This window comes from Microtus pennsylvanicus, chromosome X, assembly GCF_037038515.1.
Source record: "Microtus pennsylvanicus isolate mMicPen1 chromosome X, mMicPen1.hap1, whole genome shotgun sequence".
Classification (NCBI taxonomy): Eukaryota; Metazoa; Chordata; class Mammalia; order Rodentia; family Cricetidae; genus Microtus; species Microtus pennsylvanicus.
This window is the reverse complement of record NC_134601.1, coordinates 111,639,297-111,652,258: the sequence shown is the minus strand read 5'-3', so window position 1 is coordinate 111,652,258 and position 12,962 is coordinate 111,639,297.

Sequence of the window (12,962 nt, the reverse complement as noted above, 5' to 3'; positions counted from 1 at the left end):
TTAACACCACGATCTCCTTTTATCCAGCACTATGTGGATATGCTCTCCCTCTGTGAATACCACTGTACTACTGCTGAGCACTTACGGTATTGGCTTGCATTGCTTTTAGTGCTCTTCTGCCTCCAGGAAGCCTCCCTGACAGTCTGAGCCTCATACACCTAATATCAGCTGTTACAATGCCAGTGAAGACTTCTAACTATGTTAATCTCATGCTGTCAACTGCTATGTTTTCCAGTGAGCCTGCTTGGGATAGTAAAGGTGGCTTACTTACCACACTGATCAGTTATCAAATGAGCCAAACGCATATTACTTGCTTAATAAGCACCTGCTGAATGAATACAATCTCTTATGTCCCTCCCCCAAGATACCAAGCTCTAGGACTTCATTTTTTTATTACTTGCAGTTATCAACTGATATCCATGGTGAATTTATAATATTTACTTATTTGTGTCAAGAATAAAATATGTTTTACTTCAAGAAATTCTACCCAGTAATTAAGGAACATGATTTTTGTTTATTATGTATCTAAATATCTAAGCATAAAATGAGATGCCTATGTATAAATACATGCAACATTAAATCAATTGGTAATAAATAAAAGCTTGGCCTGACAAATTTTCCTCATCAAATTACCAGGTAGTAATTCAACCCTCTGATTGGGCCTGAATCATGCAGACAAACATCAATTATTTTCCTATGAAAATTTTTTAGAAAGAGATCATTGACAGTTAAAAGAGAATTAAAAGATTTAGTTCAGCAGTTAAAAGCACTTTCTGTTCTTCTAGAAGATCTGGGTTCTATTCCAGCACCCACATGGCAGGTCACAGTGGTCTTATGTCCAGGTCCAGGATATGTGACTCCCTCTTCTGGCCTCCACAGACACTGCATAGACATGGTGCACAGTCATGCATGCAGATAAAATACTCATACACATAAAATAAAAAAGCAATTTAAAAATAAAGAAAAGAAGTCAGGCTGGCAAGACGGCTCAGCAGGTAAACTTGCAAGATAGGTGACCTGAGTTCAATTCCTGAACCCTGAACCCCTTTAAAAGCAAAAGGAGATAACCAGGTAACCAACTCATAAAGTTGTTCCGTGACCTCCATGGCACAGGCATGCAAACACAGACACACAACACACACATACACACACACACACACAGGGGCGGGGGGGGAAGAGAGAGAGAGAGAGAGAGAGAGAGAGAGAGAGAGAGAGAGAGAGAGAGAGAGAATACATAAATATTTTTAAAAGAGGCCACTCTGAAGATTCTATCAGTTTAATCAGAGAAAGATGGCAAGATCTTATCACAAGTAACAGCAAATTGTCTTCTAAGATCAGGTGTATTCTGATAAACATACCATAACATTATGCACAAAAAGTCTCTAACCAGAAAGATATTGCTAATACTGGGGCTCAAGACATGGATAAGGGTTCTAGAGAGATAATCCAGTGATTAAGAGCATTGTCTGCTCCTACAGAGGACCTGGTTCCATTTCTTGGCACCCATATAATTGCTCACAACTGTTTGTAACTCCAATTCTGGGAAATCTGCTGCCCTCTTCCGACCTTTGTGGGCATATGCACATGGTTTACATACAAACAAACAGGCAAAATACCCATACAAATTAAGTAAATGCATATTTTAAAGAAGTGGAATAGACTTGCTAAGCACAATTCAGTATTTACTATAAGAGGATCGTTATAACCCAAGTATTTAAGATATAACTAAGAGGAGGACATCACTCTTCTTTCTTCCAGATAAAATATGGCAGCTACAGAAGATTCTCAAACTCAAGAAAGAAGTCACATATTGGAAAAGATATAGTGGAGATGACTGTAACACACAGTCAGCGATACAGCAAATAATCCAGACAACTAAAGCATGTATTTCAAGCAAATTGGAAAGGATGATTCTGAAAGGGCATCTGAAAATTCTTAGAAGTGATTGACCTACTGCTTATGTGAAAGAATTGTAGAATGAAGAGGAGAAGGAGGAAGAAGGAGGAGGAAGAAGAGGAAGGAGTTGTTTCATGGATGGACAGGAACAATACAAAACATTCCAAAAAGAACAATTTCCAAATTGCAGTCGTCAAACCTAGAAGAGACCTAAAGCATCATACATATGCTTTCATCCAGGAATGGTGGTGCACGCTTGTAATTCAAGCACTCTGGAGGCTGCGAGGATGACAAGGGTGACTGAGAGTTAGAGGCCAGCTTGGGCTTCATAATGAGACCCTGTACCTCCTCCTCTTCAAAGACAAGAGAGAATTTTTACAACTCAAGTTCCTCTTTGAACCAAAATTATAAAGCAATTTTTAATATCTGTCCTCTAAAATGTTAAAAGAATCATGTATAAAAAGGCATTAAAAATTTAAAAACAGGATTATATGTTCCTAGCTTCCGATTGACAGCAAATTCATGAAAACTAGCTTACTCTTTCTACTTTGATATATTTCCACCCACAAACATCCAATTCAAAGTGCTTTTACCACACCTCCAGACTGCTGAGCCTCTATATAGGTCATACAGGTCTCTTTCTAGATTTCATAGGTTTAATTGTATCCCCATAACAGTCATATGTTAAAGACTTAACTTTGTATGGTTCAGAATATGACATTTGGAAATAGGGACATTCCAGACAAAGTTAGCTAAGATGAGGTCATACTGTAGTTCTGCATGTCCTAATCCAGTATGACTTGCATCGTTAAAATTTGGATATGGATACACACACTTGTGTGTATGCACACGTGGAAAGAAAGCACAATGTAAACATCAAAGCCAAGGTCAGCATGACATACCTATAGTCCAAAGAAAGTCAAAGATTGAAGCCAGTCCAAAGTCCAGAAAGATATACTCTCTCAAAGCCCTTAGAAGAAGTAACTGACCCTACCTATGCTCACGACTCCAGACTTCTCACCTGTAAAACTGTGGATGGGTGCTATTCAAACTATTTTTAGGTTTTGTTATGTAAGCCCTATTTTTACAGCACACTAGATAGATAAAACCTGGAGCTAGTGCTGTCTCTGACTCTTCTGCCTGTTCTTTGGACCCTTTTCCTCCTACTAGGTTGCCTCATTCAGTCTTGATATGAGGGTTTGTGCCTAGTCTTATTGTAACTTGTTATGCAATGTTCAGTCAATACCCGTGAAAGGGCTGCTCTTTTCTGAAGGGAAATGGAGGAGCAGTGGGTCTGGGGAAGTGGGAAACTGGAGGGAGGGACTGTAGGAAGAGGAGGGAGGGGAAACAGCAGTCAGAATGTAATCTATGAGAGAATAGATAAATAAGAGTTTTTAAAAAACAAAAAAAAATCCCCCTGATATATATATTTTCAAGTTCTATCTCTTTTACAGATTTTCTTAACACTAGTAATGAGTTACCGCTGCCTCAGTTTTCAGAGTTTCTTACATAGGTTGCCTTTTGCCTTTGGCCCCTTCTTATGTATTTACTTCCTTTCCACAGTTAGAAAAATCTGTGTTTACTAATTTCTAAGATGGTATTGCTGTAAAGCCATCTGTTCAAGGAAAAATATTCCTGTATATATGAGATAATCAGCAAACATGGTTCCAATTAATGACTTTAAATTACTATTTAAATGTTGACTTGGATGATGTCCATACAATGTCAAAATAACTGATTTGGATGTGAATATTTCAAGCTGTTTTGGATGTGAGTATTGCCACTCTCTGCTTTGTTAATGTGATTATGAATGGTGTGTTTCATTGTTGTTCTTTTAGCTGACTGACTGCATTGACCACCGGGTGTTGGTATCATAAAGCATAGCTTGAATTCCTTTATGATTATCAGGAGAGAAAGCCAGAGAAATAAAAAGGTCTTTCCTTTCTTTAAGCTCCCATGGCTTATTAATAATAAAATATTATAGTGCAGAAAATGTTCCATTTAGGAAGTATCACTTAATAATATTAGTTAATAGTCCTTCTTGTGGGATTTTGTCCCAACCTTATTTCACCTTTATTGTTCTTTTGGGAACTTCATTATTGTGACTAAAGTGATGCCGTTGTAAAAAGATCAAAGATTTACTATTTTAGGTGAAGCAAGCTAACCAATAGGCCCATGGAGCTGAAAATAGGTAGGGGAGAGTAGGGAATAAATAAAGGAAGGGGAATGAATACACGTATATACTCTCATTTTCCACTTTTGCCCCATCCTTTAAATTTTTTTACCTCCTACCAGTCCATGTGATGGCAACTGAAAGAAGAAATGTAGGGTAGAATGCGATAGAATAAGATGAAGAGGATAGCTTTAACTGAAGAAAAAAGGAAACTGTGAATTTTCTATGTTAATTAGCTGTCACTATAATGAATTATTTGAAGTAATTAAGTTTCAAGAGGCAAAGCTTATCTTAGCTCACCACTTTGGAAGTTCTATTCCAAGGTTGGGTAGAGCTATGCTTTGGGTCTCTGGTATGTGTGCTAGATGGCAACAGCATGGAATACAGAACAAACCATACTGCCCATCTTTTGGCAAGAAAGCAAAAGATAGTGGGGAAGAGGCTAGGGTGCCACAATCCACCTCAAGAATATGTTCCTGTGGTACCCTAAGGACTTACCACTAGACCTAACCTCTTTGGTTTTCTGTTCTGTTTTGGTTTAGTTTTATTTGTTTTTTGTTTTTTTGGCAGAGTTTCTCTGTGTGTATTCCTGTCTGCCCTGGAACTTGCTCTGTAGACCAAGCTGAACTCAAACTCACAAAGATCTATCATCCTTTAACTCTCAAGTGCTGGGATTAAAGATGTGTGCTACCACTGCCTGGATTAGACCTGGATTCTTAAACATCTATCATCTCCTAAAGTCCTACTTGGAGGACCAAATCTTTTTGTTTTTAATTAATTTTATTTAATATGGGTGTGTTTTTCATGCATGTATATCTTAGTACCACTTGCGTGCCTGGCTCCCCAAGATAACCAGACAAGGCTATTGTTTTAATAATAATGGCTCCCATAGGCTCCTGTATTTGAATAGAATCAGGGAGTGATATTATTCCAGAAGGATTAGAAGGTGTGGCCTTTTTGGAGAAAGTGTGTTACCAGGCTTTGAACTTTCAAAAACCCATACGAGACCAAGTGCTCTATCTTCTTGCCATCCAGATTAGGATGTAGCTCTCAGATACTGCTACAGCACCATGCATGTTTTTATGCTCCTTGACATGATGATAAAGGACCAAGACTCTGAAAGTGTATGCAAACCCTACATTAAATGATTTTTGTTATAAGAGTTGTCTTGGTCATGGTCTCTCTTTACAGCTATAGAACACTGACAAAGACAGAGAGAATCTAATCTCCCTGGAACCGGAGTCTCCATGTAGGTGCTGGGAATTAAAACCAGATCCTGTAGAAGAGCAGTTAGTGCTCTTTACTACTAAACCATCCCTCCACCTCATGGCCAAATCTTTAATATATACAGCTTTTGAGAGCATTCATCATCCAAACTGCAGCATTGGTCAGGCTTCAAATTTAATTCAATCACACCTACTGCTGTTACTCAAGCACTGGGTTTCTGGCTACATTAAAACTTGTATGTAAGAGCCTTCTCACGGATCTCTCTGATTCTTTCATTTTCTTCTGACTATTTCCCCCTTCTTTATGGAAAATGGGATATTATCATCACAGTCTCTATGTTCCATCATTGATGCTCCCATGGCCTAAAAAATGTTTCCAAATTGAAGGTTCCATAGAAGGTTTGGGCAATTACAGCAAGGTATTTGAAATTTAGGATTCTCAGAGAATGATCTTCATACATCTACATAAATAATAGATTGTTAAAATTTAATATAGTTTCAAGATAATCTCTCTTATTTTATGATATTATGAGGTTTTCAAGTAGTATTTTAAGATAATAAACACCTTTTCATCACTAAAAAGAATTTAAGAGAATACAAATCAAGAATCAGACTGCAGACTAGCTGTGGTGGCTAATACCTGAAATTCCCATACTTGAAAGGCTGAGGTATGAAAAATTCTCCTATGATTTCCAGGCCAGCCAGAGTCATAGGGTGACCCCATCTCCAAAAACAACATAAAAGGAACAAACAACAGCCAAGCCTGGTGACTTATGCCTGTAATCCCAGAACCTAGGAAATTAATACAGGATGACCTTGAGTTCCAGGACATCCTAGGTTGCACTGTTGGTTAAAGGACATCCTAGGCTATACAACATGATTCTTTCTCAAAACATAATCATTTAAAACTTCCATAAAAACCTAGCCATGAGCATTGCTGGGGTAATGTAAAATGATTAAGCTCTTTCAAAACAGCCTTAAAGTTAAGCATGGAGTTACTATATGAACCAAAAACTAAAATGAAAACATGTATCTGCTCAAAAACTAGTACACAAATACTAATAACAGCACTTTATAACAGGAAAAAATACTTCATTAATATGGTCTTGTATTTACAGTGCCCCACACAGGTATCAACAACACTGTCTCGTACTATAAAAATGTTGCTTTTATTTTCTTCGATTTGATTCACTCTCTATCTCTGTCTCATTGAGGAATGGTGTGGGATTCCCTCTATGTGCTGTGAATATGTTTTATTATCATTGGTTAATAAAGAAGCCACTTTGGCCTGCAGCGGAGCAGAATATAGTCAGGTGGGAAATCCGAACAGAGATATAGAGAAAAAGTAGGCAGAGTCAAAAAGAGTCTATACAACAGGTGGTGAATCCTGGGTCTTTATCTGATTTTTCTATCTTTCATTAAGAATTGATCCTAAGAATGATAGGTTTCTGGCATTTCTAGCCTGCCACACAACTAAAAAATATTTCAGACAGAGGAGGTAGGAATCCACCAGCATATATGAGAGTTATCAAAAGTGAACATCTCATGGTAGTCCATGAGAATGGTAGTGGAAACCACAAAGCATCTCTTCACACCCTCTTTAAAGCTTTCTCGGCCCCTATTTCTGGTTGTTCAGGCAGGACTAAAAGAATACTCTTACAAGTCCCATAAAACACTGAAGTTAAAGATTTCTATGCCCCAATTTTTTTTTCCGTTTCATTTGGTCTCACTCTAGTAGTGAATGGACACCTTGAGGGAAAAGTCTTTGCACATCTTTCATTTTTTTATATTTAATAAAGTGACTTGGATCCATCAGATCCAAGAGTACAATTATCAATTTAATATCAAAACTCTGAAATATTGTGATGTAGCAGCTAGAAGAACCACATGGGTGGGTTCTTTATTTCCTGCAGGTTGGTACACTATAGAGTGAAATGGTGTTTAACTGAGAATAAACCTTTCAATGTATAGGAGGACAACATTTTCCACATCTAGTATAGCCCCCTTCATAATTTTCAGAGGATACCTGAAGATAGAAGCTGATTAGACCTGGAATGCCAAGTCTTTGTCTTAACTAGGAAACTTTGATCTTTTTTTTTCTTCTCAAACTTCGCTTCTCCTAGTAGCTGCCTCCTGGTTTAATTTTTCTACAATTCTAATATTTGTAATATTCAAATCAGATTTTACTATTAATTAATTCAATGACACAATGCCACTCACTATAAAGAAGTGACAAGCCACTGGGAACAGAATGCTTTGTAACTTTGTCATTTTGTTAAAGTTAAAGCAAGTAGCAGAGCAGTTCTGATAACAGAAGGGATGAAGTGCTTTGTTCTTAGGTTATGCTCTAGAGTACAATTTTTGAAAGGATTAAATATATAAACATCAAAGGAAGACTGCCCTGAAGCTAAGAGTTATATCAAAAAATCCTCTGCTTTGTTATATCCCGTATGTGCAAATGTAAGACAAAGGATCTAGTGATTGGAATGCTCTCTGTTTACTTTGTGAAACAAAGCAAAGGAAGGGAAATAAGAAGCATTCCCTAGTAATATAATGGCTACCAGTGAACCACCAAGGAAAGGAAGCATTTCAACATGTTTAAGGTCATAGTCTATTTGGCTGTTTCTTCTGTTATGTATTTTAGAACTGTTTGACAGTTTTCCATTTTACTCTTTTAAGGGATTTTTCTTGGTAGACTACAGACAAGAGCTGCAGAAGTTTCACCATCTGCAAACACTTTAGGTTCCATAACAATATTTTTGTTGGTTCACAGATCTCTCCTCTAAGGAACAGCAACATTGGAAATGAATCCAATCACTGACAAATTAAAGGAAAGGCCACAATACTGCCACTTTGCAATGCTATTAACTGATTAGTAAATACAAAAATCATATTAAATTCTTTATGATATTCATAGCACAGTCTGTTATCCCATTAAGATGTTTTTGACACATTATGATAGTCCATCAAAGCATTTTAGAAAAGGAATCAAGAATTTTCTGTTTAGCAGCAGAAAGACGTGAATTTTAATCTTAAGACAGTCCTGGCTTCCATTTATACTTCTATTACTGTGTAACCCTTGACAAAATAGTTAATCTCCTTCATCCCCAATTTTGACAATTAATAATGCATAGGATAATTTTGCAAATTATATAGGCTAAGAATATATTTGAAAGTTTGTAGGGTGGCTAAACTTAGTACATAAAATATCCCTTCTTCCCTTTTCTATCACTCTCATAAATTTTCAGCACAAATATTCCGAAAACACAAAAGATTATACTTTAGTCATTCCAAGAGTTCCTCTCTAAATGTTTTTTTTTCTGAGACAAATGCAACTACAAAGCATAAAGGCATAATTTGAAATAAGATATAAGATTTATGGTGCATTAATTTAAATTCATTTCCAATTTAACTGACCTAACTTAAAAAAGAGGATCAACTCATGGGTTACAGTAGTTAACAGAAAATCTTCAGGTCAAAAGTTTCTACAAAAGCAACTTAGGAGCTGGAAAGGGTAGAAGGTAGCCAGACCTGTCCCTGGTTCAGAAAGTGGGTAATGCACCTAAATGTTCATCACTTACGATTCAATGAAAGGAAACAAGATTGTCTTCATAAAAAGCCTGAATTGTACTTTTTCTGCTATTAAGAAAATGATATTATTCAGGCACCCCATGAATAATTTTAGAACTATTCTAAAACTCAGAGAAGAGATATCAAAGAGTTCAAGCCAATAACCAAAAGGCTATCAAAAGCAGAGGTGTATTAAAATCCAATTTCCTGCTCACTAACTTGAGTTCAAGATTAGTTTTGAAATGCTCGTATACTTTTGTGTTTTCAGTGTGTGCAGTGTTTCAGATTGATCTTTGTAAACATGTTTAAATCATAGCTCTATTTACCCATTCACCCTAGAATGTTCACCCTACATTCACCTGTAATTAGGGAAAAGATAGTCATTAATAATTGGTAACATTTATTTTCATATTAAAGTGTGTTCATCCAATTTAAGGGGTTTCATTTAAATCAGCATCCAATACATCTTATCTAAAGCCCAAATTTCTCATGCAGATTAATGTATATATCCTGAACATGTAAAGTCAGAATTGTTAAGTTCACCTTTTAAAAAGTCATCTATCACTGGATCAACTAAAGAAAGTTCAGAAAGCATTCGTCTAAATATGGCAATATACTCAAATTACACGGACAATTCATGTATTTCTCTGTAATCGGACACCAACATGTACTTACTTAAGTTTTCTCTGTGCCAAGTCCTGCCACTGAGGATATGAAAGTAGAATATAAAAGTTCAAGGTAAGATTCTGGGACATTAGGAAATTAAAAGTATGCTAAGAGAACAGGAGTGTTATATAAAAACATTTGTGTCACATTAAATGTACAAAAACTTCAAAATACTTGGGTAAAGGTATTCTAATGTCAGAAACAAATTAAGTATCATATATGCCTCTGTGTGTGCAATTGTGCCAAGCTAGATTCTTCAGTCTCACCTATGCCTTTTGGGAACGCAAACACACTAGTGGAGTGGAACTTCTCCGGAATTCACTTCTTTATGGAAGTTTATATTTTTAATTCTTTGTATATACTCAACCTAATAAGACTAAAAACTTGTCAAGAAAAAGAAAGTTCTCTCTTCTCTGTTCTAACTGCTAATCATAGCAGTGCTTTTCTTGCTTGCATAAAATTATTGAAGAGTTAAATTAATTGATCTTGGTGTGGTGCTCGGAGAAAGCTTATCAGATATATGAGCTTAGATTTTAGGATAACCTTGAAGAAATTGGGGAGTTTGAAAGATGGGAAACATGTAAGCTATAAGGCTACACTCTTTATTAGGAGATAAAAGCTAAATATTTTAGCCTAGCCACCTGAAACAACTGACTGCATTTTAAGCACAGATACATAAATGGTGTGTATCAAAATATTTTTATCAATGAACTAATACAGAAAAGAGACCCCTCTAAACCCTGAATCCTGTGTTCATCACTCTCAGACTCATGATGCTACTGGAAATCCTGCTAAGTTGTTAGAACATCTTGAAAATCCTGGATGTGTAGTCAGCAAACATTTTCACAAGGACCATCTATACAAAATAATGTGTGAGAGAGAGAGCCAACAAAATGAACTCAATGGTGTTTTGGAGGTTCTTTGTTTCATTCTTTGATTCGTTGCTTTGGGCATTTTTTGTCTTATTGGTCTTCTGCTCATACTTTATGGTCTCTGACTTAGTGGGGGTTTTGGGGAGGTTGTTTTTATATGCATGTCTGTTTGTTGTGTTTTTTCTTTGTTCTGCTTTATGGTTTTATTGTTGTTTGCCTATTTTCTAAAAATAGAAATGGCATCAAGTTGGGTAGGTGGGGAAGAGAGATGAATCCAAGAGGAGTTGGGGGAGGGGAAAATCAAGATCATAAAATATTTCATAAAAAAAGTATTTTCAATTTAAGGAATATATTAAAAATAGAAGTATATATTAAAAAGGAAGTTCTGAAGTTTTGTCTCACTGATGAAGCACGTGATCTAAGAATTTCTGAGGAAACCTGAACTATGAGTGTTACCAAACTCTACTGTCTTTTTCCTATGCATAGATAACCACAGCACAATTTAGATTACAAATTAAGATCAATAAGAAAGTAAAAAATAATTAATGTTAATTAGAACAATTCCCACATAGGCTATAACTAAAATCTTATGCAAATCTGGTTTAAAAATGATGGTTCTTTTTATCTTAAATAGATATTAGGGTTTGCCACACACATGTTTTCTCCTTAACCACAGGTTGAAACTGTCTTTAGAAGTTGTGCTAGTTAGCTTTTCAACTTGACACAAGTCTTTTTAGAAGACGGAAACTCTATTAAGAAAATGCCATCTAAATAGATTAGCTTGTGGGCAAGCCTGTTTAATCCTGTGGTGCATTTTCTTGACTGATGACTAATGTGGAAGGGTCTAGCTTACTGTGAGTGGTGCCATCTGTGGGCTCATGGGTCTGAGTGCTATAAGAAAGCAGGCAGTAAAAGCCATTAGGAGTAAGCCAATAAGCAGCATTCCTCCATGTCTTCTTATCAACTCCTGCTTCCATGTTCCTGCCCTGCTTGAGTTGCTCCCCTGACTTCCTTGGATGATGGACTGTGATGTGGAACCACAGATGAAATAAACCCTTTTCTCCTCAATTTACTTTTGGTCAATTTGATTGATAATCTTGGTTGTCAAGTTGACTACATCTGTAATTAACTAAAACCCAAGTATCTGGGCATATCTGTGAGACATTTTTTTTTATGATTGCATTATTCGATGTGGGGAAGACCCACCATAAATACTGGCTATACCATCTGGTGGCAGCCAACACAAAGGACATGGAAGAAGGGAACTTTTCTATTTTGCCACACTTACAGTCACATTCATGCATCCTGTTCCTGAGGAATTCCTTAACTGATATTAGAAGCTACATCTTAGGGATTCCAATGTAGATGAAAACTTCCAATGTAGATGAAAACTAGAAACTCCCTGAGACTCCAGCACCAGATTTGGACTTCTGACACACCCAGTCTTGTGGACTGAACAACTACTGTATCCCTGACCATCCTGTCAGAAAGATGACATTGAACTACTCACACCACAGCCTGTAAGCCACTCTAACAAGTCACACATGGGCACGTGAGAGCACACAAACACACATATGCATGCACGTGCATACACACACACACACACACTGTTCTGTTCCCTTAAAGAACCCTGACTAATATAGTCATAGTGCTTTTTCACAGAAATTGAAATCATAACTAAGGAAGAAGTTATCCTTGTGGTAACATTTTGGGAGTACAGTGTTGCTCTTGGTTAAAGCAAACTTAGAACAGTAAATTTCTCATAGAGACAAATACACTCAAGGTAATATTTACATTTGCCAGGGATTCTCTCCCACTTAAAGTAGATAATCCATGTAATGATTCAGCCTTTCCTGAATGTGTTCACATTTTCTACAAAAAAAACCATAGAGATCTATAAGAATAGCAGATATAGGAATATGTCATTATCAATATATTGTTATTGAGACTAGGGTGATTCAAAGTAGTGATTAACATGCCCAACTGCATGTTATCCTTAATTACAGCCTCCCAAACATCCATGATAGTGTTATGCAAAGTGACTTTGTTGTTGACATAGAACTATTTAAATTTAAGATATATGCATGGAAATACTTTTGTTGCTTTACAGTCAGAAAATGGCATTTCATCTGAAGGCAGATACTAATAGTTCACAAGAGTATACCATTCTTTCTAACTTTACAAAGCCAAATAACATTTCCTTTTGAAATCCAACTCTACACCACAATCAATGACTCTGGGTGTCTCTGAACAAGCCTGAGCCAAGAGACTGATTTCAATAGATGATAGAGTTCTCTGTAACATTTGAATAATTCAGTATTGTACTAAGGAAAATCTTAATATACATGAAGACATGTAACCTTTATACCAGCATGCAAGAGGCAGAGTCAGGAGGATTTCTGTGAGTTCAATGCCAGTCTGGTCTACAGAGTGAACTCCAGGAGAGCCAGAACTACACAGTGACATCCCGCCTAAATAAATAAATAAACAAACAAACAAACAAATAAGGAAGATTTGATCCTAAAACCAAATAAGTTGCAGTGAGAGAGTGTAAATTAG